The sequence below is a fragment of the Neomonachus schauinslandi genome, chromosome 4 (genome assembly GCF_002201575.2).
Source record: "Neomonachus schauinslandi chromosome 4, ASM220157v2, whole genome shotgun sequence".
In the NCBI taxonomy this organism is placed as follows: domain Eukaryota; kingdom Metazoa; phylum Chordata; class Mammalia; order Carnivora; family Phocidae; genus Neomonachus; species Neomonachus schauinslandi.
Genome location: NC_058406.1, coordinates 175,011,341 through 175,036,547, shown reverse-complemented (window position 1 = coordinate 175,036,547; position 25,207 = coordinate 175,011,341). Strand labels below are relative to the sequence as shown.

Sequence of the window (25,207 nt, the reverse complement as noted above, 5' to 3'; positions counted from 1 at the left end):
CCAAGTCGAGGGAAGCCAATGGGAAATGCTCACCAATGTTCCAAGTGACTGTCACTGAATCCGGACAGCAGAAATGCTCCAGGCTTCATTTCTGCCCTCCAACCTCCAACGAGGAAAAAGAAGGAGCAGGATAGAGCAAAATATAGGACTTAGAACCAGCAACTCTGATTCCAAGTAGCTTCTCATAACCAGCTCTGAGTCTCTATTTTCTCATCTGTAAACTTCACATGGCCACTCTTGTACTGCCCATATCCCCTGCCTGTCGGGCTAATCAAATGATGTAATGCATACAGAAGAGCCCCAGAGCCCACGGTAGCCTCTGCATTTGTCAGTGGCTGTAGGAAAAAAACAACAATGGGAATTGATCAGGTCCTAAGGGCTAGTATTGAGAAAATGGGAAGAGAGGGCAGGAGTTTGAACTCAGCTAAGCTCTCCCCTTTTGGTCTGAACCTACAAAACATCAAATATTCAACCACAATAACTGGATCATGCAACAATGTGATTACTATACATATATTCCCAGAGACAGCAAAGAGAGACAGGAGGAAGGGAAGAAATAACCAGCTTTGCTAGAAAGGAAAGAGGGGGCAGAGCTTTAGAATATGGATCCCATTGCCAGATTCTGTTCCTGAATATAACACTTCTTTTTTTTTTTTTTTTTAAGATTTATTTATTTATTTGAGAGAGTGAGAAAGTCCATGAGAGGGGGTAGGGTCAGAGGGAGAAGCAGACTCCCTGCCGAGCAGGGAACCCGATGCGGGACCCGATCCTGGGACTCCAGGATCATGACCTGAGCCGAAGGCAGTCGCTCAACCAACTGAGCCACCCAGGTGCCCCGAATATAACACTTCTAAGCTCCATGACCTTGGCAAGATAATTAAACATTCTCTGCCTCAGTTTCTTCATCTCTAAAATGGGGATAATAATAGGGCCTCCCCTAGAGAGTTGTTGTAAAGATTATATTAGTTACTGCAAGTGCTTAGAACTAGAGTGCTTCCCATATAGTCAACACTGAGCATGTGTTATATTTATTCATTCATTTATTCCACTCCACAAATATTTATTGAGAGTTCACTCTGTGCCAAACCCTGTTGGGACTGGGCATATAGTCATGAGCAAAACAAAGTCCTTGCCCTCCAGTAGCTTGGAGTTCATTCCAGAGCAGTTCCAGAAAGACAATAGAAAAATTAATATAAACTATATGTCAGTTCATGATAAATACTATAGATATAAGTAAGATGGGGCAGAGGGGATATGAGATTAAGGGGTTGCAATTTTAGGTCAAGAGGCCAAGTAGACTTCCTTGATCCTGTGCTATACTGAGCATGTAGGTGAAAGTATGGGGGGCTGCCCAGGTACCCCCTCAGGATGGAGGCACTCATTCCACTGCTCTCAGGAGCTCTGCCTGCTACCCCCAGATTCAGCCAAATAGAGCTTTCATCTCATACCCTTTCTCTGAAGGCAGTCTGCATCTCTGACTGGTCAACACAGATGCACAAAAGCCCCATTACTTGTCCTCTCCTGGGAAAACTCTGAAGAGACATCCCAGCTCCAGGGTTCCCTGTGGGATTGCCAGAGGTCTCCATTGAAACTTTATCATGGTCCAACTCCTCCTTCTGCCCATCACAGATGTTGTTCCTGAACCTGTTTTCCAGTTAGCTTCCTCACACAAATCTCAAGAGTCTCAGACTCTCTTTCCAAGAAAATCTGACCTATGACCAAGGCTAAGTAACTTGTACAATATCTCTTTGAACAGAAAGTAGTAGATCAAGGGTTTTCTCCCGGGGCTGCCTGCCTCTGTGGCTTTGAGATTCTTCTGTTGTTATCAGTGGTATTGCATTCTAGTCTGTTCCAGTCAGTGCAGTAGCAGGAAAACTTCTTGGAATTTCTGAGCCATCCAGAGCATGAGGGTGTGGCTGTGGATGAGAAAAGGAGAGGTGGTGTTAATGTTAAGAGCAGAAGATATTGTCCCCATTGAAACCCAGTGATGTTGAAAGTACATCAACACATTTGGGAAAGAAACATAATAATTTTAGAATTTGACTTTTTTTTGCTACAAATTCTTAGTGCTTTTGCCATAAACATACAATTGTTTGTTTTATATGAATTTAAAAAAAAAAAAACTCTTTTTAAGTAAGTTCCATCTTTAGTCCAGTTTTCCATCAAGTGTGTTTTTAGGTATTTTAGGATGGCATTTATATCTTGGGATAAAGTGACTTTTGGGGAGTCCTAAAATGTGATCTTCCTCCTGGTCTCAATGATGCATTTATTTTTATATTAGGATGCCTTGAAGGATACTTGCCTTTGGCTTCAACCTGGATCCCAGACACAGTAGATCCAGAAGCTGGTGATATGGTAAGTAGGTATCTCAGACAGGGAGGGGGGAACACAGAAATTCTTCAGGTGTTGGGAAAGTTTTCCTGAAACAATGTAAGAAGCTTCTGGATGGGAATCTAGGACATAAGAGAAGGTTAGAGTCACTATAGTAGAATCTTACAAAGAAAAAACAAACAAAACATCCAAGACTTGAGGAGAACCAATTCCAGATTCACGTAATTTAAAAAAAAAAATTAAAAAGAATTCTTATCATCAGGATCCACTCTAGATGTATGTGTACAAAATACATTCGCATGACATGGAAGAGGGTATTAAATTCACCTTACAAGGAAGAGGGTATTAAATTCACCTTAAAGGTATGAAAACTGAGATTCAGGACGGGTAAGTGACTTCCCAACGTTTACACTCATGAGTTGCAGGGTGAGTACTTCAACTCTGATGGACCTACTCCCAGTTATGCCCAAAAGCAAGATTGCCTTTCTATAATGATTGGAAATACAACTCAGGAGATAAGTATCCAGTTCTTTCATAGTCCTACCCTTTGCTGGCCTGAGATGCAACATTGAAACCCTTGCTAAACTGGAATTCTCTGGGTTTATCATCAAGTCTGTGTAAAAGTATCATCCACTCTGAAGGTATTTGTAAATGTCTAAAATTTCTTCTGCTCTCCCAGAATCATTGAGGTCTCCACCATGGCATTAACATCAGTGGCTAAACTCTATGTTATCAAAGCTGACATAGAAATTGGTACAAAATTTCTAGTTGCACAGCATTCTTTAGACAAGTTCCAGTCTGGCTGAGAGCCAGTGATAATAATGATACGTTGGTTCTGATTAAGAAATTATTAAAAGGACAAATAGTATCTCTACTAAGTATTAATGACTCTGAATTGTACTGATGTAGTGTTGGTCTCTTTCCATTTCAGAATCTTGGATGAGCATCTAAACCCTTATAATGCATCAGAGCAAATGTTACTTAACCTTTAATTGAAGTCTGTAAGAATTCTAAAGGTTCTTTCAAGCAGAAATATGAGGCATGATATTGAAATATTATTTTTAACTTCTATACTCTTTGAGTAGTGTATTTTTGAGCATTTAATCTCACCAAGACTCAGCCTTTCCATCTGCTAAATGGAGATATCTAGGGTGGTTCACTTATCACACAGGGCTAATGTGAGCAAAAAATCATCCCTTTGGCTTGCTGATAAGGTATTTGCTGAGTTACCTTGAAAACCTTATATTGGAAATTTACTGCTTAATGAGAAAAATTTGAATCATGTTTCCCCTCCACCTGTCCATGCTCAGCAGTTTTTGAGAGCTGCCCATTGCCCAGTGCAACCACTAAGCTTGGTCCTTGAGGCCTTTTATGACCTGGCCTTAACCTCTTACCTCTCTAGCTGTGCTTAGACCATAGTCTAAGATACACCTAAAACATGGGGCACCTGGGTGACTCAGTTGGTTGAACATCTGACTCATGGTTTCAGCTCAGGTCGTGCCTGATCTCAATCAAGTTTGTGAGATCAATCCCCATGTCAGGTTCCACGCTCAGCGAGGAGTCTGCTTGAGATTCTCTCTCTCCCTCTCCCCCTGCCCTTTTCCCCACTCAACATGCTCTCACACTCTCTCTCTTTCTAAAATAAATAAATACAATCTTAAAAAAAATATATATATATACATATATATATATATACACCTGAAACATTATCAACTTTCACTTTGCATTGCTCTGTTCAGTCAGCTTCCCCTGTGAAGAATGTCCCTTGCCCTTACTTCTATCTGCCTGATGAAATCAAGTTCATAATTTAAAGCCCAACTCTCAAATATCCCCCTAGAGAAACTTTCCCTACCACCCCCTAACTTCCATGATACTTTATCCATACCACCAACCAAGACCAAAGGGTTTTTGGCCATACTCAAGGTTACCCCTGAGACTGGCAGAATCATGACCCAGCCAGTCAGGTCACCTGCTCTCTTTTCACAGATGCTTCTGTGAAAATTACAAAATCATTCTAGGAAATGTGGGAGACTCTGATGAGCACTCAAAACAGTTATTCCATGTTTAACAAAGCTAATCTACCCAGCCATCCTAATAAAATTGTGGAAATGCAATTGAGTGGACCCTATGACTTATTCATGGCTGGCTCTGTCTCCTCAGATAAGGCATGGAGAGCTAGGTATAGAGCTTATTCAAACAATAAATAAGAGCAAAAATGAACTAAGGGGTTGTAATCCCATCAAGAGTCTCTCACAGTGACAGAAACCCCCAGAGGAGGCTTCTCTGGTCACAGAAATGACTGCCTCAGTGAAACCATTAGTCCCTGCAATGTTTGGCTTTGATTCTGACAGTGAGAAGACTCGCCAGATAAAGCCATGGGCTGCAGTAACAGATGGGGTTTGAGCAGTAAGGCCATCCACAAATGAAAGATTCACTTTATGTCAATGAAAGCAGATGAATCTGTTTATGGCGCCTTGAGTCTACAACCTCAAAATAGAATTGCGTCTCCTCCAATTGGAACGCATTCCTCTATGCAAAAAGTGAAACACTTCAGGATGCATGTAAGTCATAGCAAGAGAGATTTTGCTATTACATCCACTATCCATAAATTCACATCAGGTAAAGAATGCCAAGAGGGCCTATAGGCATTTAGAAAGTGGGAGCAAAGGGGTGACTCTGTCTTAGAATAAAAAAGGTAGTCTTTTGCACAACATTACACAACAATTACCTCAATAGATCCTTGCGAAATCCATAAATGTAGGCAAGCACCCCAGCAGCATCATTGCCCTCATTTCACACATAAGAAAAATGAGGCTCAGAGATGTTGAATGAACTCCCCAAAGTCATGCAAAGGAGAGACTCGGGGCTAGAAACCGTCCCTAGTCCAGTGCTTTCCCCATTCTCCCAAACAGCCTCTCTGACCAGGGGGTTTCATGCACCATCAAACAGAGAAAGAGAAAATCGGAAACAGTGGGCTTCTATAAAAAGAAATGAAAAGTTCTACATTCCAAAGGAAATTGGTGATTTCTAAAGCTATCAGGCAATAATAATAAATATTCATAGTTACCACTGGACTAAGTTTTCTGATCTTTACTCTTGGTCTTTACTCCCATGGAATGTGCTTCCCTAGGGGGAGAATATAATATGTTTGGAGGTGCATGGGGATTTGGCTTCAGACAGACTTGGGTTGGAATACCAGCTCTCTAGTTACCAGCTTATGCGACCTTGAATCTGAATTTTCTTATATGAAAATAGGGGCAATAATTCATCACAGAAATAAGATGAGTAAACAAAATAGCATGCGAAAAGTGTTTAACAGCATACCTGGCATAGAAGTTGCTCAAAAAATGTCAGATCCTGGGGCACCTAGCTGGCTCAGTTGGTGGAACGTATGACTCTTGATCTCCAAATTGTGAGTTTGAGCCCCACATTGGGTGTACTTAAAAATAAAATCTTAAAAAAAAAAATCTTTTCTACAGAAACAAATATGACTCTTGATCTCCAAATTGTGAGTTTGAGCCCCACATTGGGTGTACTTAAAAATAAAATCTTAAAAAAAAAAAGTCTTTTCTACAGAAACAAACTTTAACCATGTCTCATCTGCTAAGGATGAACAAGCCACCCACAGGGTCTTTGAAAGAGTGGCTTCATTCAATGTGGCACTGATCTTTGTTCAACCTCTCACACTGGGAAGAAAGTACATGTTCATAATTTGGGAATCAAATCATTGTCTTCAGGTTTCTGTCACTGGGCCAGGAACTAAATAAGCCTTTTTATCCACCAGCAAAAGATGAGGTACTCTTTTTCTTTATTAATGGAGTTGCTGACTCATTAGTTCAAATGAAACATGCTCCCAGCATTTGAAATAAACCCTCATCCTGGAAAAGCACTAGATGCCAGTTAAAATTTCTTGAGCACCTGCTTAGTGCCAGTCTCTCGGGAAAGCACTTCTACCCACATTAGCACATTTGAATCTTGCAAACAACTCTACAAATAGGTTCTAGAAAGATAATATTCTCTCCATTTCACAAGTTAGGAAACTGAAGCTCAGAGTTGCCCAAGGTTGTTGCATAGCTCCTACAGCAGCTGAGATGGGGTTCTGAGTCTAATGTCGTTCCCTTTTCCTTCAGGACAAGGGCTCACAGCCATATGGCTGCCAAGTCACCGCCATGTCAACATCCCACAAAAAATACCCGAGAGCAAGCAGGGATGGATGAGTGGTTGCCCCCACCGCTGACTCACGACCAGGGCGATCTGCAGCAGCCCTTTGCCTGCTCTGACTCTTCACTTGTGAAATGGGACAGCACCGTGCTTGGTTTAGATTTAAGTCAGTATCAAGTTACCAAGTGGCCTGATTCATTTCAGAATTTTATGTAGTATGTTTCCCAGAAAGCCATTTGGAAAAGCAGTCTCTAATTTTGTTTTTTATTATTTCACTAAGAGAAATATCTTTTTTTTATCCTCACCCACTGTTTATGGAGTGAACGCTACGGCCAGGCACTCTGCTAGGTTCTGGGGTTAGAGCAACAACCTGGACAGACTCCATCCCTGCCCTCCTGGAGCTGATCGTCACTGGGAAATAATGGACAAACACTAATCTGTAGGAGTGGTTATATAATCAAAACTCTGATGACTGCCACAAAGAAGCCTGGAATGCAATGAGAGAGTATCAGGGGACATACCCTAGTTTGGGGGTCAAGGAGGGCTTCCTTCCCTGAGAAAATGATGTTTAAAGAGAAAGCAGAAGGATGAGTACAAGTTGGCTGACTGAATGGAGGGGAATGATACTCCCAGCAAAGGAAATCAGAGTTTGCAAAGTCACGGGAGTAAGAGGGAGCATGCCTTATTTGAGGAATTGAAAGAAGACCAGGGTGGCCAAAGCATAGAGACCCAAATGGGAAGGAAAGAATATGAGACCTGGGCCAGTGAGAGCACAGCACTGCTTCCAGAAGCACTAGCTGGTGGTGGCTTTAGTCACTGTGAAGCCCGTGTCCAGCCCAATGCATATGCCAATTGATGTATCTCCTATTTACAGAAGTGAGACCCAAACATATGAAGAGATCAATGGACCATCTTTTCCTTCTCCTTCTCCTCCTCTTTCACCTTCTTTTCCTTCTTGATCATCATCCTACTTTCTAAGTACCATAAAAGAAGTCAAGATAAAGAATTTCCTATGAAATGCTAGGTGTTCAAAGGGTACAAACTTCCGGGTGTAAGATACATAAGATCTGGGGTCTAATGCACAGCATGGTGACTATAGTTAAGTATACTATTCTCTCACTGCATATTGCTCGGGTTGTAATTGTCAATTTATGACATGAAATGGTCAGTTTAGAGGTCTTTCTCTTCCACTAGATCAGGACCACCATGATCAACCCGAAGGCAGGTACCAGGTCCCCTTCAAGCCAGGATCCTCAGTGCCTGCAACAGCTCCCAGAACACAGGGAGCCCTCAGTAACTGGTGGTGGAAAGAATGGATGGATGAATGAATTATTCTGAGTTTCTAGGGATGACACTGAAACCCCACAGGGGAAACACAATGATGACTTAATCTTGGCTGGGATGAGTCCTTTCATAGCAAAGCTTGTATATGATGACCTTGGTCCTGGTTAGTACTTTCCAGCGAGGAGCCTTTCAACTCCTAGGGGTCATATTTTCAATATTAAAAAAAAAAATTACTCAAGTCAGGCATTTATTCATTACAGAGTGCCCAGGTTTCAAAAACATCCAACTTCCCTGCATTTAGTGGGAATTTATAAACTTGGCATGGTCACTCTTTATCTCATACAGCAAACCATCATCTTGGAACTTTACACACACTACCTTATTTCATCTTTACATGAAGCATGCATGTGAGTCATGTAGCCTCTAGCTCACAGACAAGAAGACTAGGGCTCAGAGATGTTCCATGACCTGCTCAATGATGGAAGTTTATGGTGTTACAGGCAGAATTTCAGTCTAGTTCTGCCTGACCTGTTAGCACATTCTCTCCCCATGTAGCAGTGGGCTTCATTTCAGAGAAGGGCCCTCTGATGTGTGTTTCCATCACAGAGATGCTTGAGATGGGGGTCTGTTCTGGCCATCAGCCATTCCTTCCCTTTCTGGGCACAATGCACACAGGGTCATATGACCCCTTAAACAACCCTGGATTTAATGAGAAGGCAGATACACTACCCACTAAGTATACCTGACCTCATAGGCTTCCCAGCCTCAGAAAGCCCTCAGCCCCTCTTCCAGGAGAATCTCCCTCTTACTCTCAGATGAGATTACATAGAACATCGGGAAGTCTCCCAGACCCTCTATTTTCGACCTTATATTTTTCTTGTGTTGACAACTTAATACATGTTGTCCACACTTCCTTTTACGGGGAAAGATAAGACTCTGATGGTAATCAGAGCACCAGGATAGGAAATGCCACATTCCTCCATGTAAATATTTGACTAAACTTTCTCCAGGCCATGCATCATTGTGCTGAGCCCCCAGAAAAGCTTCAGGTCCACAGATCTGAAGGTGAGATACCTTGGCAATGAATTATGAGAGGGCGTGTTTAAAATCCAAGGCCAGAGCAGTGGATTCCAGGGGGACCTTGCTCTACATGACCAAAAGCTGTTCTGGGGAAGCCAGGAATAGAGCCTGGTCTCAATGGGGATGGAGTTCTCCCCTACGGTCAACTAATACCTGATAAAGCCACCTGTTTGGGTGGCTTCTAAAAAAAAGAAATGACTCCAACCATGTAGCTAACGTTCAGGTCTTTTTATAAACTGAAAAATCAGGAACATCTGAAGGTCAGTGAGGAATTACTTATTGATCTGTCCATGCAGTGGGCAAATAATCATAGAAGTATTGGTGATGATAGCTAACATTGATCAATTGCTGACAGTGTGCCAATAACCACTCTAGGTTCTTTTAATGTAATCACCTCATTTAACCCTCACAACATTCTTGTAAGGCCTCTCAAGGTATGTTATCACCCCATTTTACAACTGCAGAAACTGAAGCAGGGAAAGATCAAGCAACGTGGCCAGGGCTGCACAGTAAGCAAGCGAGTGAAGGAGCAGAAAACTAGGCAGCCAGTGGAAGCTATTTTATCAATGGATACTTGATGGCTAAAAAACGTTTATGGCATTAAAGGGGAAAATGCAGGTTTCAAACTGGTGTGAATCCTTTCATTAGTATTATTAAAAGAAATGGAGAAAAAAAAAGAAACGGAGAACGACCTCATACCCATTGTGAGTGGCTACTATTACACACACACACACATACACACACAAACTAAAACAGAGAAGATAAAGAGTGATGGTGAGGATAGAGAGAAATTGGAACTGTTGGTGAGAATGTAAAATAGTGCAGCTGCCATGGAAAGCAGGATAGGGGTTCCTCAAATATATAAAAATAGAATTACCATATGATCTAACAATTCCACTTCTGAGTATCTACCCAAAGGAATTGAAAGCCATTTATCAAAGAGATATTTGTAGACACCTATGTTTACAGCAGCATTATTCAGAATAGCTAAAAGGTAGAAGCAACCCAAGCATCCATCAATGGGTGAAAGTGTTGTATACATACAAAGGAATATTATTCAGCCTTAAAAATGAAGGGAATTTTGTTGCATGCTATAGCATGATTGAATCCAAGGATATTATGCTTAGGGAAATAAGCCAGTCACAGAGAGACAAATACTATATGATTCCACTTATATGAGATACTTAGAGTCATCCAATTCACAGAGATGGAAGTAGACAGGTGTTGCCAGGGGCTGAAGGAGGGGTAATAAGGAGTTATTGCTGAATGAGAACAGAATTTCCATTCTGCAAGATGAAGAGTTCTGGATAATAACTGCACAACAACGTGAATATACTTAACACTACTGAACTGCACAGTTAAAAATGGTTAAGATGGGGAAGGAGAAGACAAGAATGGAAAGAAAAGAAAAAAAGAAAAGAAAAGGAGAAAGAAAAAAAACATAGTTAAAATATTCAAGGGAAAATTTCAAAAGGATATATATCCAGTGAGTTGATAGTGATATGCATTAGGTCATAGTTTTATACGTAAATGTATCTACTTTGTGCTTACTTAAACTTTCTGATCTTTCCATAAGGACTGTGTATTGTACTTGTAATAAGATCTTTAAAAATTATCTTCAAAACAAGAGAAAAGCAGCAAGGAAGAGTAAAATCCAGAATGCGGGGAAAGCAGTCAGTCCTGTGCACAGAGGAATAGCATGGCCGTGGCTTCTGCAGGGGAGAAGGTGCCAACAAAAGAGGCTCCGCACACCACTCCAATTAGGTCCTTATGCTCAGACACTCAGCCTTTGTGAGCAAGGGGCTTAACAAGGAGCCTGAATGACCAGAAGCAGGGGATCCTCCTCCATTAAAGGACACGGATGGCAGGAGTAGAGAGTGAGAATTGTGATTCTCAGTGGAAGTATGCATTGCCTGCATGAACATCTGCATGGAGGATCTTGTATTGCACCTGTCTGAGCTCTAATTCTGGAAGTGCGACAAACAGGGGGAAGGAGATTTGTGGGTCGGAGCAAGTCTCATCTCTTGCTCACTATCAATTCAGATACAGAATTTGAACCTCTGAGCTTAAAAGAACCTTAAAAACTATTTAGCCCAAATGTCTCATTCTACAGAATAATTAAGGCCCATGCAGGTAATGGGACTTGGTTAGCATGCAGCTAGGTTTGTGGCAGACACTGGATTACCATCAGTTCCCTGAACATGCCTGCTTTGTCAGTCCTTCCGTCTCCCTATGCCTGCATGCACTGTTCATTCTTCTGTTCTTCAGTCACATTTGTTCAACTTTGAGGCTATACCAGGCTTGGAGGGAGGCACTTTTTTTTCCATCTTTTTGTCCCCTGTATTGCTTCATGCAGAGGATATTTGCAGGGATTGGGCAATATAATAGAATGATCAGATGCAAGTTTATGCTTTGCCACACTGTCACTTCTCTTCCCCATCACTGTGTTTGCATTATTGCTCATCCTTTACTCCACTCTGCAACAGTCACCCCATAAATAATCCAACCACCTCCCTGAGGAAAATTTCAGAGATGACAGCTATGTCACAATCTTCCATGTGAGTCCTGTCTCTTAATTAGGTTTTTATAGTCAAGGATTTGTTGTGTTTATGTGAGCTATTGTGCAGGGGGCATAGAGACAGTCTGGCTGCCTTAAGGTAGCCATTGTAAGATTTGTTAGAAGTACAGCTCAAAGCCAGACAGAGCTGTGTACAAATCCTGTGTCCACCACTTTCAGCCATGAGAGTTTAGGCAATTATTTAACCTCTCTATACCTGAGTTTCCTCTTCTATGAGGGCCATAATATTTACCATGGACAGCTCTTAGTAATAGGGGTTGAATAAATGTTAACTTTCTCCTTTAACTGTATACGATTCTTAAACTTTCATACCAGCTTTGCTTTTTCTCAAGGCCAACTCCTAAGGTCAAAGAACAAAGATAAATGAGAGGCAGAGTATTCTTAGGCAAAAAGAAGGAAGTAGTTTAGCTAGTGTTGAGCTGGTTTAGAGCAGAGGTTGGTAAACTGCAGCCCCTGGGCCAACTCTGTCTAGTCCTCTGATTTTGTAAATAAAGTCTTATTGGAATACAGCCATGTTCATTTATTTACAGATCGTCTATGGCTGCTTTCTGTACAATGGCAAAGTGGAGGAGTTAGGACAGAGATTTTGTATGCCCCACAAAGCCAAAAATACTTATGATCTATGTTTTTACAGAAAAACTTTAGGTATATGTGATATTTTATCAGGAGGTGATTGACACATGTAATTTTCCTCTCCGGATCGTCAAGATGAAGCAGTAAACATTGGCAAGGATGCTGAAAGAAGGAGGACCTTATGTTCTAAAGCAATCTGAGGATTACCTTTTACCAAATTCCTTCCACCCTTCTTTAGACTAGATGCTGTTGTTGAGTTCTTACAAAACCAGAATGTGGTTGTCAAGTGGCAGGCGGTGGGGAGACTTAATTGGTTTTCCACTGGTAGATAATTTGTTAGATCCTAAACAAAGAAGAAAGACCAATGACTCTAAAAGACCAATAACTAAAAGTCACAGGATATCTGCGCGGTTAACCCTGTGATACCAAAATGACTCATCAGAGTCTATGGCTTTCCTACTATTGATTTCATGGTTTCAATCCCCTTTGGTTCAATGTGTTCATCCTATAAGTGCTGCTAAGAATCTCCTAATGTATGTCAGAGTTAGCTGCAGAGGCTCTTGATTTGCTCTCAGTTGTGAGTGTGTTTTTTAGAGCTTTTGGCTTCTCTTGGCAGTTGAAGAAACTGTGAAAGTTTCTGCTTTACTCCACGGTCTCTGGGCTCAACCTCTGAGCTAACAACAACTCCAGGACAGAGTGTTTTACTCAGCCTCGGTGTTTCAAGTTTGGAAAGGAAGACAAGCGTTCTGGGTATTTCAAGCAGAAAGGGACTCAATACAAGGAATTAAAGGTTTAAACAATTATGGGATGGGTTATAGACATATAAGTAGGGAAATCTGCAAGGGCTGGAATCCAGAAAGCTGCCACCCCTACAATCTAGGAAGTAGTGCTGAAGTGGATGGTTCTGAAGAGTGTGGGTGAAAGGAAGCCACTGGCAACATGCCACATCTACTGACACCTACTCCCTCACACCTGCAGCTGAGAATAAGGACCTCTCCTTCTCCTTGGCCTTCAAAACACCATACCAGCACCTCTTCTTGGAAGGATCCAACCCTGAACCTTGCTGGCAAAAGTCTAGGGAGTGTGGTCCTAGGCTGGCTTCACCCATGCAGGGAGAATGTAGAAGGAAGGAAGAGATAGTGTCTGGTTGATATGAAATGATTTAGCTTTGAGGAAACTTCAGGAAGACTTCCTAGAGAATGTGATGCCAAAGACTGGGTTTTGAAAGATCAAAGTTGGCCAAGCCCTGCCTTGGTCACTGATTCATCAAAGGAGTTTCCCTTTCTAGATTGCAAGAGCTGAAGTTGGGGAAGTACCACCTTCCCAAGAAGTGCTCATCTTATGCAACCAAATGAAGAGGTAGCTATAAATAGCCTGACTTTCTCATTATTTTGTGTTCAAATGGGTAACTGCAAGAAACGTTTCCTTCCTGAAGAAACAGAGTTATAGTCACCAAATCAAACAGCAATACCTCTCCTCATTGGAAATACAAGTGGGGAAAGTTTTCTCTCTGAACATACTTCATAGGCAGTTTGGAATTGTTGTGCCAAGGGAAGAAAGATCTGCCAACTACAGTGGTTGTTAGGGCAATGTACAGAGTGAAACCCTAGCATCTCCACCTTGATTTGATCCTCCCGGTCCTTTTTTTTTTTTTTTTTTAAGATTTTATTTATTTATTTGACAGAGAGAGACACAGCGAGAGAGGGAACACAAGCAGGGGGACTGAGAGAGGGAGAAGCAGGTTCCCCGCAGAGCAGGGAGCCCGATGCAGGACTCGATCCCAGGACCCCGGGACCATGACCTGAGCCGAAGGCAGTCGCTTAACCAACTGAGCCACCCAGGCGCCCCCCTCCCGGTCCTTTGTAGCTCCTCCTCTCCTTTTCAGAGATACATCTGGAACTCTCCAGATAACCAGCCCACTGACAGCTCATATTTTTTTCTTTTCCTCAAAGTTTAGATTGATAGAAATCTTCCAGTGCTGGGAAGGTAAAGGTGCAGCATCGATTAAGCACCTGCTGTTTCTTTTAATATATTAGATGCTTTGTGCACCTATTGAATCTTGTAAGGGACCTTTGAGATAAGTCTATTACCTTCATTTTCCAGATGAGGAAGCAAAGGTCAAGAAAGGCAAAGTAATATTTCCAAGGTCACATACCCACTGCTGTTCTCCAGAGGATAAGGCCAGACCCCCACTGCCCAACTATAAGTGAATCCTGAATTCAATGATGTTCTTGGGTCACACATAGGTTCATAACATCCTCATGTCTCTACAAAACCATGCAGAAGCTTGAGCCCATCCTTGGTGACTTCCCTTACTTCCCCCTTTTTCCAGGAAATAAGGGACAGCCAGAGCTCACAACTGCCAGTGGCAATAGCCAGTGGGGTTCCACTCCCACCCTAGCCTTCCTCTGTGTCATTTTCCCAAAGACATGAAAAAAAAAAAAGATAACTCCTTAGAACCTAGAACCCATGTAGATTTTCCAAAATTTTAGGTCAAATTCATTTTAGGGATTTTTTATTTGCTATTATCTTCTCTCCCTTTTACCATTTCTTTAGCAATCAAATAAAAAGAAAATCTGTAAACACATTACAAAAATAAAATGTATAGGTCCTTTGTAAGGCAATGTGTTCAACACTCTATTTTTCTTCTCCATACTTCATCTCATGGATGTCCCTGTCTTTGTTAATAATTCTTTGACGTTTTGGGATCCAGATTATTTTTATGACACTATTATTTTAGAGAGTATAAAAACTGTTTCCTTAATGAACTTCAGGCTTTCATTCAGTTTTAAATCCATAGTGGTGATATTTGCTTACATCTTCTTTAATTGCTATCACCGCTCACTGCTTGTTCTTCTAAATGGTGACCATCTAGTTCTGAGCTCTTAATTGCTTTATGACTCAGTTTGCATACATGTCTTAAAGAAGCTTTTCAAGGAGGGTTTGAAGATAATACATTTTTTTATCTCCTTTGCGTATGCACTGATACGGTTCTATTCCCTGCATATGTGAGTACTAACCAGAATTCAGAGGTAACATTGCTGGGTCAGATCCTTTTCTTCTCCAAACTGTATAGATGCTACTAAATTATCTTCTGGTTTTTAATGTGCTGGGAAGAAGACAATGAAGTGTAGGTTAATTTTCATCTTCAGATACAACCCATTGTTTTGTGTCTGGATATGGTACTTGTGGAATTTGTGGATTAAATACAAATACCTATTTGTATTTTTCTTAGTAGGCTGATACTTTCAGGCTGGTACTTTCACCAGGCTACATAGATGTGAGGCTCTGTTCCCTGAGTTTTCCTAAACTGGGGTCAGTTCTTTCTGTCTCCCATGAGCTTCCTTTCCCTTTAGCTAGGAACGCTCACCAGTGCCACACAGCTCCATATTTTCTACCCAATGTTTCAGAAACCTCCTTTATTGTCACTATCCTCCTTTTACCTCCTGGTCTCCTTTCTCTAATTTGGGAAGGGTCTCTCAAATCCGTCCTCCACACCAGTGACAGAGCTTCACGCGGCACTAATACTGCTCTTCCTATCTCTAACGGGGATTGAATTCCAGCCACTGAGCACATCTTCTCCTTGCTTCATCCCATCACTGTTCCCCACCCAATTCTTCTGCCTTTTCTCCCTCTGGATCCTGCCTTCAGATGTTCTGCTTCTATTTCAGAGAGACCTTCACTGAAATTTGTGGGAGTGCCATATAGTTATCTGAGATGATCATCTAGATTCTGAGGTAAATTTTTCTGAGTTTCTCTGCCTTACTGATGTTATTTCTTTTTTTTTTCCTTTTCTTTGCAACATTTTTTATGGGCCCTTTGTTGTGGATGATGATGATATTGTTCATTTTACTCATTCTTAGACAGGACAAGTTCAGTTTGTTTTAATTTTTAGAGTGGGAGAGAGAGATTTGCTCTGTGCACTGCCCTGGTGGTCAAATTCCCTTCTCCAATCCAAAATTTATATTCACAGATCCCAGTCTGCTCTCACTTAAATAGCCAGCTGTCACCTGGGACACCATGCAGTGAATATGGTTCCCCTACCCCAGCACTCAGCCCAGCTTCTTGTTCTTAGAAACAACACATGATGGGAATAGCCCAGTCTCTGACAGGCAGAGCTAGCTCCGATCTTCATGCCTCAGCAGCCTTCTTCAGAGCTTTGTCACCGTTGCTTGCCTCCCTGAGGTCACTTCAGTTCAGCAATTTGCTGTGATTCCCAAAATCTGCCTGGATTGGGGAAAGTGGGACAAGTGGGAGAAGAGGAAGCCTGAGAAAAGAGAAATAATGCTATTCAAGGGAATAACTCCCGAGGAGGGGAAGGAAGTGACAGTTCCATTTCCAGTTGACACCAGGCTTGGGACTAAGTTTGAGTTTAGAGGTTGGGTGGGAGTAAGGAAACCTCCTACCCATTTAAGGGAATTTCTTCATGAATGAGAGCAAGAGTATGTCACATGCTAGACCCAAGGTAGGCGATCCTCAATCCAGATCCATCCACCCCATAATCACTGTGAATTGTTGCAGATTCTGTCACTAGGTTGTATTTCCAGTCTAAGCACTCTGTCTCACCTATAGTTTCAATGAGAAGAGCTGAATGGCTCAGCTTTGGGAACCACCAGCCAGCTGCCATTTTGAACCAGAAGTCGGTGGGCAGCTTACCTTGACCTCTTCCAATTTCCAAGCAGCTGTTTCTGTAAAAGGCCAAAAAGAAAATATTCAATAACTAAAGCTCATGGTGCCCTGTTTCTGTCCTCTATACAGTCTGGTTTAAAATTTGCTACAGAACAAAAGAAAAAAAAGTAAGAAAATATTATCTTATTTATTTTTAATCTTTAAGATTATTTTAGTAAATCCTTTTCATGGAATCTTTCAAAGTTCAAGTTTAGTTTTCACTCAACACCTCAGCTTCCGTAGGTTGTTCCAGCAGCGGGCTCTCGATTACTCTGCTGAGCACCCCAGGCTGGTCTGTGAGGCCCCATTTCTAATAGCCTGTCGTAGAATCCACAGACAGTAGGCTCTGTCTTTCTCACTTGGAGGCCCAGGCAGTTTGTTCTGGGCAGTCAGGGCCTGGGGAGGAAGATGACCTCACCCACCCTCTCACTTTCAACTGTAAACTTTAGACACCTCATGACTTTCCATCCCTTCCATCCTTCACCCCTTTCTCAACTCTGAAACCTCCTTACACTGGAGGGGCTGAATCTTATGCTCAAGAAAATGTAAAATGCATCCCAAAAGAAAAACAAATTTAAAAAGAAACTAACAAGTTTAGGGTATATTCATATGAAGAATAGCATGATGCTTATGTTTGAAGGCTCTGGACTGTGAAGGTTTAAATCCCAGCTCTGCTGCCTGGATCTGTACAAACTTGGGCAAGATATCTAACCTCTTTGTGTTTTATTTCTTCATCTATAAAATGAGATAATAAAAGTACCTATCTGATTGAGTTTTTGTGAGGATTAAATGAGTTAATGTATTCAAAGTGTTTTAAGAGATAAATGCTTCGTGCCTGTTAGCTATTATTATTGCCTATTACACATCAAGTGCTTTGGGGCATGTTATTGCTAGCCTCTCCATCCTACTATTTAGTTCTTCTCCTCTCCAGGATTCCTTGCTCAGGTTCAACACACAAAAGGCTTAAGAGGAAACAAAGTCAGAGCCTTATTACTAGAAGGGCAAGCACAGCATCGTCAAAAGAGAGCAGGATTTCTCAGCCAAATTCAGTAGTAGGTGTGGCTCAGGCTCAGGCCTGAGTGAAGCCATTCATGTTCCAGAATGGCTGGTTGTCCATGGCAGTCTCTGAGCCCACTCATCCATCCCTCTGCCAAGACAGAGATGCCCAACCTGCCTCTCCCATCTGGGACCAACTGGAAAATAGACCTGACCTGAGTCACCTTGTAGAGAGAGGCCTGTTCTGCCTACATGGAGGCTACATGTGGAAAAGAGAGTCCATCCTGAATGGGCCACACTCTGATGAATAATGTCTGCCTTCTTTCCTCATATCCTCTTTTCTGTGGAGAGGGACAAACATGCTTACACCACACCAACAATTTTCCCATGGAAGCCTCGCCATAGCTCTGCCAACTAGGCATGCTTATCCTCACAGCCCACTTGAGGAAATGGAGATTCAACGAGATGAGAACCAGATTGTCCCCAGTCAACATCCATGCTGCCTCCACCATGACCCACAAGAGCAATATGTGTGGGCAAAAGTGAGAACACATTAGGTCTCTGCAGGAGGTGGCTAAGCCAGGTGCAGAAAACACATCCATCAAGAACCTGGAATCTTATTTCAGCTCCAAGTAGGAGCCTGTGAGGATGTCCATTAGGGCAGGTCCTTCAGATTCTCTTCGTACACGTGCATTTCTCTCTGACTTCCTACTCATGTGGTAAATAAAATTTGCTCACACACCTGCCAGCAAAATTTCTACAGGGTTTCTCAGATTTCACTGGGCCTCGGGTTTCCCATCTGTAAAATGGAAATAGTAGTATTGATTTTGCAGAGTGTTGAGAGGATTACAATTCATCTACTGAGTCTTGGGTGTATGTTAGATATTCACTTGAGAGATGATATTCTTATATATAAATGTGGTCTTCCCACTATTTCCTGATACTTCTGGTCTTTCCCTGACCTTCTTCCATTCTGGTGGTTAGACATAGTGGCATCAGGTGATTCAGGGGAAAGAAATATCAACAAAAGAAGAAAATTTTTTTAATCTCCCTAAATTTAGATATTGGCTCCAGACACAGAATAAAGAATAGGTCAGAAATAGGCTTTTCCCTGTCTCTTGAAATTAAGTAAAGACATTGGGGGATGGGAGAACGGAGAGGAGAGGAGTCCTTGAAAAGGGGCCCCCTGCCTGTCCTGAGTATCAGGTAAGGAGGGGAGGTTGGGACGGACAGTCCCCCAGAGAGTTAGGGTTTCCATGAGCAAGGGAGCCTGTACCTTCTTTCCCAGATAGGAGCTGAGAAAGTGGCAAGTCCCCAGACACTCAGTAGGGTGTTGGAGCAGAGGAAATATTTACCATGTAGCCAGGAGCATCCAAGAGCCAGTGGATCTGACGGGCCTTGTGAGCAACAAGGGGCACTTGTGGGGACTCGCAATAGGAGAGCAGATAAGAACAGGATGGCTCAGTTGATGGCACCAAGGAGAGGTACTGATCCAGAACAGATGCCTTCTCTTCTGTCTCTCAGAATTTCAAAACCATGTGATGCCTCATTTGAAAAACAAAGAGAAACCACTTAGTTGCCTCACCTGCGTAAAGGGAAGAGATACTAAGTTTTAAGCTGATATTAAGTTGCTACCACCAGAAAGGCAGCTTGGAAGAGATACCAAGTTCTGGTAGAGAAGAGGAAGGACATTGTATGAGTTGTGTGCATGTGGTAGATCAAGTTTTATACCCATTGCACTACTATTGTGATTACTGTGGAATATAGTGCAAGAAGGCACATAATTTATTTTTTTTTCCTTTTCTCCCAATTTTTATTTAAGTTCTAGTTAGTTAACACATAGTGTAACATTGTTTTCAGGAGTAGAATTTAGTGATTTAACACTTATATTTAACACCCAGTGCTCAGCATGACATGAAGAAGGCACATAATTTAGTGCAAATTTATATACTCGTAAGTTTCTGGATAAAACTGGAAGAAAGAAATAAGATCACAGCGCCTCCTTCCCCAGTACCTACCAAAATAACACAAATTAGAAAATAACTAAAAGCTAACAATTCACCAGGAACTACTTAATAAGAAAAAAGCTACAATCCTATACAACACACTTGGAAAGTAGCCACTAAGGAAAGTAATCGAAGATTCTGATCCACTGAAATGTGGTGATGTGCATAATCTTCAATTTCTCAAAGATGTCTTCCAGTTTGGAGAAGAACAGTGGGAAGATTGAGCATGTGCAAATAGGCTGCCATGGGAGGGGTCAGAAACAAATATTTGAGGTAAGAAGTCCCTATATAGCATTCACCCATCCATCCATTCAACAAATAATTCAGTGCCTACTCTGTGCCAAGCATCCTTCTTGGCATTGAATACAGCAGGGAACAAAGCAAACAAAAGTCCCTGCCCTACATTTTGATGGTGGTTGAAGGAGGAAGCAAATGATAAAAAAATAAAAGACAGTAAAACATATAGTGTTTCTGGTGATGAGAAGCGCTATGAAAAAAGAATATTAGAGAGGGGGAAGAACGTGCCTTTTCACCTGCTGTATAAAATAAGGAAGACCTCATCGAAATCCTGACATGTAAGCCCAGACTTGGATCTAAGAATGAAGCTGTGTGACTATCTGGGAGAATGTTCTAGGCAAAAGAGCCACCCCTGGAATGTCTTGAGGAAGATATGTGCTTGGCAAATTGAGGCTCAGCTAGGAAGCCACTGTGGCTCAAGTCAAGCGAGCTAAGGGATAGAGCAGTTCCAGGGGCCACCACACCAAGAGCCCAGGATGCACGGGAGCAGTGGGTGGGGGAGCTTTTGGAGTGACATGCTTTGACAAAGAATGTTAAAGGAGTGTTATGGCAGCTGCCATGAAAATGGGACACTGGTGAAGCACAGAGGATTTGTGCAGGGAGAGCAGGGGCCTCTGGGACCAGCTTTGGGCTAAGATGGTGGAATGCATGGGAAACACATCTAAATGACTAATGGTGGGCCTGGTACAGGATACTTGGTGGGACCCTAGAAGACAACCCGTGTTGGGCCAGCCAGCAGCCACAGCCCTATATCCCCCAGAGACCAGGGGAGTATTCAGAAAAGAAACATCCACTCCAATCACTTTAACTAAAATAACAAGACAAGACCACATGATTAAAGACTGTCTTTTCCACATTGGCTCAGAGCAAAGAGAAGGTCTGGGCTGAGCTCTCCATACAAAGCATAAGGAAAAACTGGTGAAATGGCATTTTAACTATGCAAGCATTCTAGAACACAAAAGGGAAAAGAAACACAGTCTGAAAAAGAACAATAAAAAACTCAGTGTGGTGTCATTTATACAAGACTCAAAAACAAGATGATGAAGCAATATACCAGGATGAAAAGGGAGATTGCCGGGTTAAGGAAACAATTGGGGGGGCCAAAGCAACATCCTTACAGATCAAATAAATAAATGCAAACAAGCAAAGAACAGACTAGGCGCAACTAAGAAAATCAAACAATGACAAAAAAAGAAGGCTTCAGAACATCACAGTGAATGCAAAGGAAGAAGACAAACTGAATAAATCAATGAGTGATGATGATAAGTAAGGACTTCAAAGATGACCCACTTAAAGGTCACTTACATTTCCTAAGAACAGTGCCCAAAAAATGGAAAAGTGCTTCACAGATGTAATTTCATGAGGGTTTTTTTTTTTCCTATTAGAAAAATACTAAATCTGCACATCATAAGAAACTAATACACTAGAAAAAAAACACAATTTACATGGAGACACTGAGCATGCCCTGATCAACATTTACTGAGTGAGATCATCCAGGCACAAAGAAGGCAGTGAAGGTGGGATCCAGCTGGCCTCAGATATCTCCACACCGTTATTTTTCCAGAAGAAACCAGAGTAATGCCAAAAGTCCCGAATAAAGGAAAGTGTAACTCAAGAATATTAAAACTGAAGACATTCTCAAACGTGAAAGAATTTGGGAATTATATGAGTCCTTTTGGGAAATACACTGGAAGATTAATTCAGTTACAAGATGAATTTATTGAACACACACACACACACCTCTAGGATGAAGTTATGGGTAAAAAGAAGTGGCAATGAGGATTAAATCCATTTACACAGAGATAAACAACAGCATAACAGTAACATTTTCTGTTGCTGAACAGAATATGTTTTCAATCATTTCAAGTTTAAAATTATAAAAGTAGGGGGGCGGAGCAAGATGGCGGAGGAGTAGGAGACCTGGATTTCGTCTGGTCCCAGGAATTCAGCTGGATAGGGATCAAACCATTCTGAACACCTACAAACACAACAGGAGATCGAAGAAAGGAAGAGCAACAACTCTCTCATCAGAAAAGCGACCACTTTCTGGAAGGTAGGACGTGCGGAGAAGTGAATCCGAGGCGATATTCGGGAGGATAGACGGCGGGGCAGGGGCCTCCGGCGGCCGCTTCTGGCAACTGATAGAACCACGGAGCACAAAATCGGAACTTTTAAAAGTCTGCTCCGCTGAGGGACGTCACTCCGGTGGCTAAGCGGGGGGTGGAACCCTCCGGGACAGTGTGGTCTCAGGACCCTCGGGGTCACAGAAAGACCGGGGGTGCCTGAGTGTGGCAGAGCTCCCAGGTAACGGAGCAGGGAAGCCGGCTGCAGAGGCGGAGCCGAGGCGCGGGCTCTCAGCTCAGGGTTGCCATAAACCGTGATCCGCGGCACAGTCGGGCCACTGCTCCTCCAGCAGGGACCCAACAAGCGGCAGATCCGGGGAGACTCACCTTCCTCCCCGGGAGGAGCCACGCGGGAGTGCACCGCAGGGATCTGCTGGGTTTGGAGACTCCACCCAGGGTCGGGTGCCAGAGATAGAAACGCGCGGTCACAGGCCGGGTGAGCACGGAGTGCGGCTGGAGACCGGGGAGACGGGAGTGACTGACGGCTTTTCTCTGGGGGCTCACTGAGAAGTGGAGCCCTGAGTTCTCGGCTCCTCCGCGGTGGAGATTGGGAGGCCGCCATTTTCACTCTCCGCCTCCAAAGCTGTACGGAAAGCTCGCAGGGAACAAAAGCCCCGGAGAGCAAACCCGAGCAGATTACTTAGCTGGGAGGGGGCAAGGGCGGGGCAATTCTGCCTCCAGCAAAGACATTTGGAAACCACGGCCACAGGCCCCTCCCCAGAAGATCAGCGAGAACAGCCAGCCAAGACCAAGTTTACCCATCAATGAGAACGGCAGAACTCCAGCTCTAGGGGAATACTGCACATAGAATCCATGGCTTTTTTACCATGATTCTGTAGTCTTTCAAAGTTAATTTTTTTTAACTGTCTTTTTTTCTTTTTTTTTCTTTTTGAATTTTTCTTTTTCCCTTTTTCAACCAACATCTTATCAATCCCTTTTTTTAAAAAAAAAAAACATTTTTATTTTTCATTTTTAGAGTCATATTCTATCCCTTCATAGTAGTTACCCGTATTTTTGGCTTATATATATAAGTTGTTCTCTCTTTAAAATTTTGAGATAGTTTCTTCTAACAGATCAAAATATACCCTAAATCTCTAGTATATGGTATTTTCTATTCCCCTGCCTGATCACATCCTCTCCCTTTTTTTTTTCTTTTTTAAATCCTCTTCTTTCTTTTTTCAAACAACTTCTTATCAATTCCTTTTGTAAAATTTTTTATAATTTCCATCTTTACAGTCATATTCCATCCCTTCATCAGATCAACCCTTATTTTGTACATATATAAGTTTTTCTTTCTTTAAAATTTTGGGAGGCACTTTCTTCTAAAAGACCAAAATACACCCCAAATCTAGTGTGTGGCACTGATCTATATACCAGCCTGATCATATTTGATCACATTCTGGTTTTTCCGTTGTTGTTGTTTTGTTTTGTTTGTTTTTGTTTTTATCTTTATCTTTTTCTTTTTTTTCTTTTTCTTTTTTCTCTCTTTCCCTTTCTTTTCCCACTGCTTCAGGTTTTTTCTGATTTGTTTAGAGTATATTTTCTGGGGACGTTGTTACTCTGCTAGCATTTTGTTCTCTCATTAATCTATTCTCCTCTGCACAAAATGACAAGATGGAAAAAATCACCTCAACAAAAAGAACAAGAGGTAGTACTGACTGCCAGGGAACTACTCAATACGGACATTAGTACGATGTCAGATCTAGAGTTCAGAATCATCACTTTAAAGATACTAGCTGGGCTTGAAAAAAATATGGAAGTTATTAGAGAAACCCTTTCTGGAGAAGTAAAAGAACTAAAATCCAACCAAGTAGAAATCAAAAAGGCTATTAATGAGGTGCAATCAAAAATGGGGGTGCTAACTGCTAGATAAATGAGGCAGAAGAGAGAATCAGTAATATAGAAGATGAAATGATGGAAAATAAAGAAGCTGAGAAAAAGAGAGATAAACAACTACTGGATCACGAGGGCAGAATTCGAGAGATAAGCGATACCATAAGACGAAACAACATTAGAATAATTGGGATCCCAGAAGAAGAAGAAAGAGAGAGAGGGGCAGAAGGTATAATGGAGCAAATTATAGCAGAGAACTTCCCTAATTTGGGGAAGGAAACAGGCATGAAAATCCAGGAAACACAGAGAACCCCTCTCAAAATCAATAAAAATAGGTCAACACCCCGACATCTAATAGTAAAACTTACGAGTCTCATAGACAAAGAGAAAATCCTCAAAGCAGCTCGGGAGAAGAGATATGTAACCTACAAGGGTAGAAACATTAGATTGGCAACAGACCTATCCACAGAGACCTGGCAGGCCAGAAAGGACTGGCAGGATATATTCAGAGCACTAAATGAGAAAAATATGCAGCCAAGAATACTATATCCAGCTAGGCTGTCATTGAAAATTGAAGGAGAGATAAAGAGCTTCCAGGACAAACAAAAACTAAAGGAATTTGCAAACACAAAACCAGCCCTACAGGAAATCTTGAAAGGGGTCCTCTAAGCAAAGAGAGAGCCTAAAAGCAACATAGACCAGGAAGGAACACAGACAATAGACGGTAACAGTCACCTTACAGGCAATACAATGGCACTAAATTCCTATCTTTCAATAGTTACCCTGAATGTAAATGGGCTCAATGCCCCAATCAAAAGACACAGGCTATCAGACTGGATTAAAAAACAAGACCCATCGATATGCTGTCTGCAAGAGACTCATTTTCGACCCAAAGACAGCCCCAGATTGAAAGTGAGGGGGTGGAAAACCATTTACCATGCTAATGGACACCAAAAGAAAGCTGGGGTGGCAATCCTTATATCAGACAAATTAGATTTTAAACCAAAGACTGTAATAAGAGATGAGGAAGGACACTATATCATACTTAAAGGATCTATCCAACAAGAAGATCTAACAATTGTAAATATCTATGCCCCTAACATGGGAGCAGCCAATTATATAAGCCAATTAATAACAAAAGCAAAGAAACACATCGACAACAATACAATAATAGTGGGGGACTTTAACACCCCCCTCACTGAAATGGACAGATCGTCTAAGCAAAAGATCAACAAGGAAATAAAGACTTTAAATGACACACTGGACCAAATGGACTT

General features: G+C 42.0%; 1 long non-coding RNA gene across 1 annotated transcript in view; it reads right to left on the bottom strand.

The window, feature by feature from the left end:
* Positions 1-5,860: 5,860 nt before the first annotated feature.
* The window catches only part of LOC110579031, a 34,727-nt gene continuing 15,380 nt past the window's right edge, over positions 5,861-25,207 (bottom strand). Inside the window, exons 2-4 of the long non-coding RNA XR_006539897.1 lie at positions 19,027-19,216; positions 18,414-18,470; positions 5,861-5,880 (exon numbers count right to left, since the gene is read on the bottom strand). This is a non-coding gene — a long non-coding RNA (uncharacterized LOC110579031). The remainder of the gene's footprint in view (positions 5,881-18,413; positions 18,471-19,026; positions 19,217-25,207) is intronic.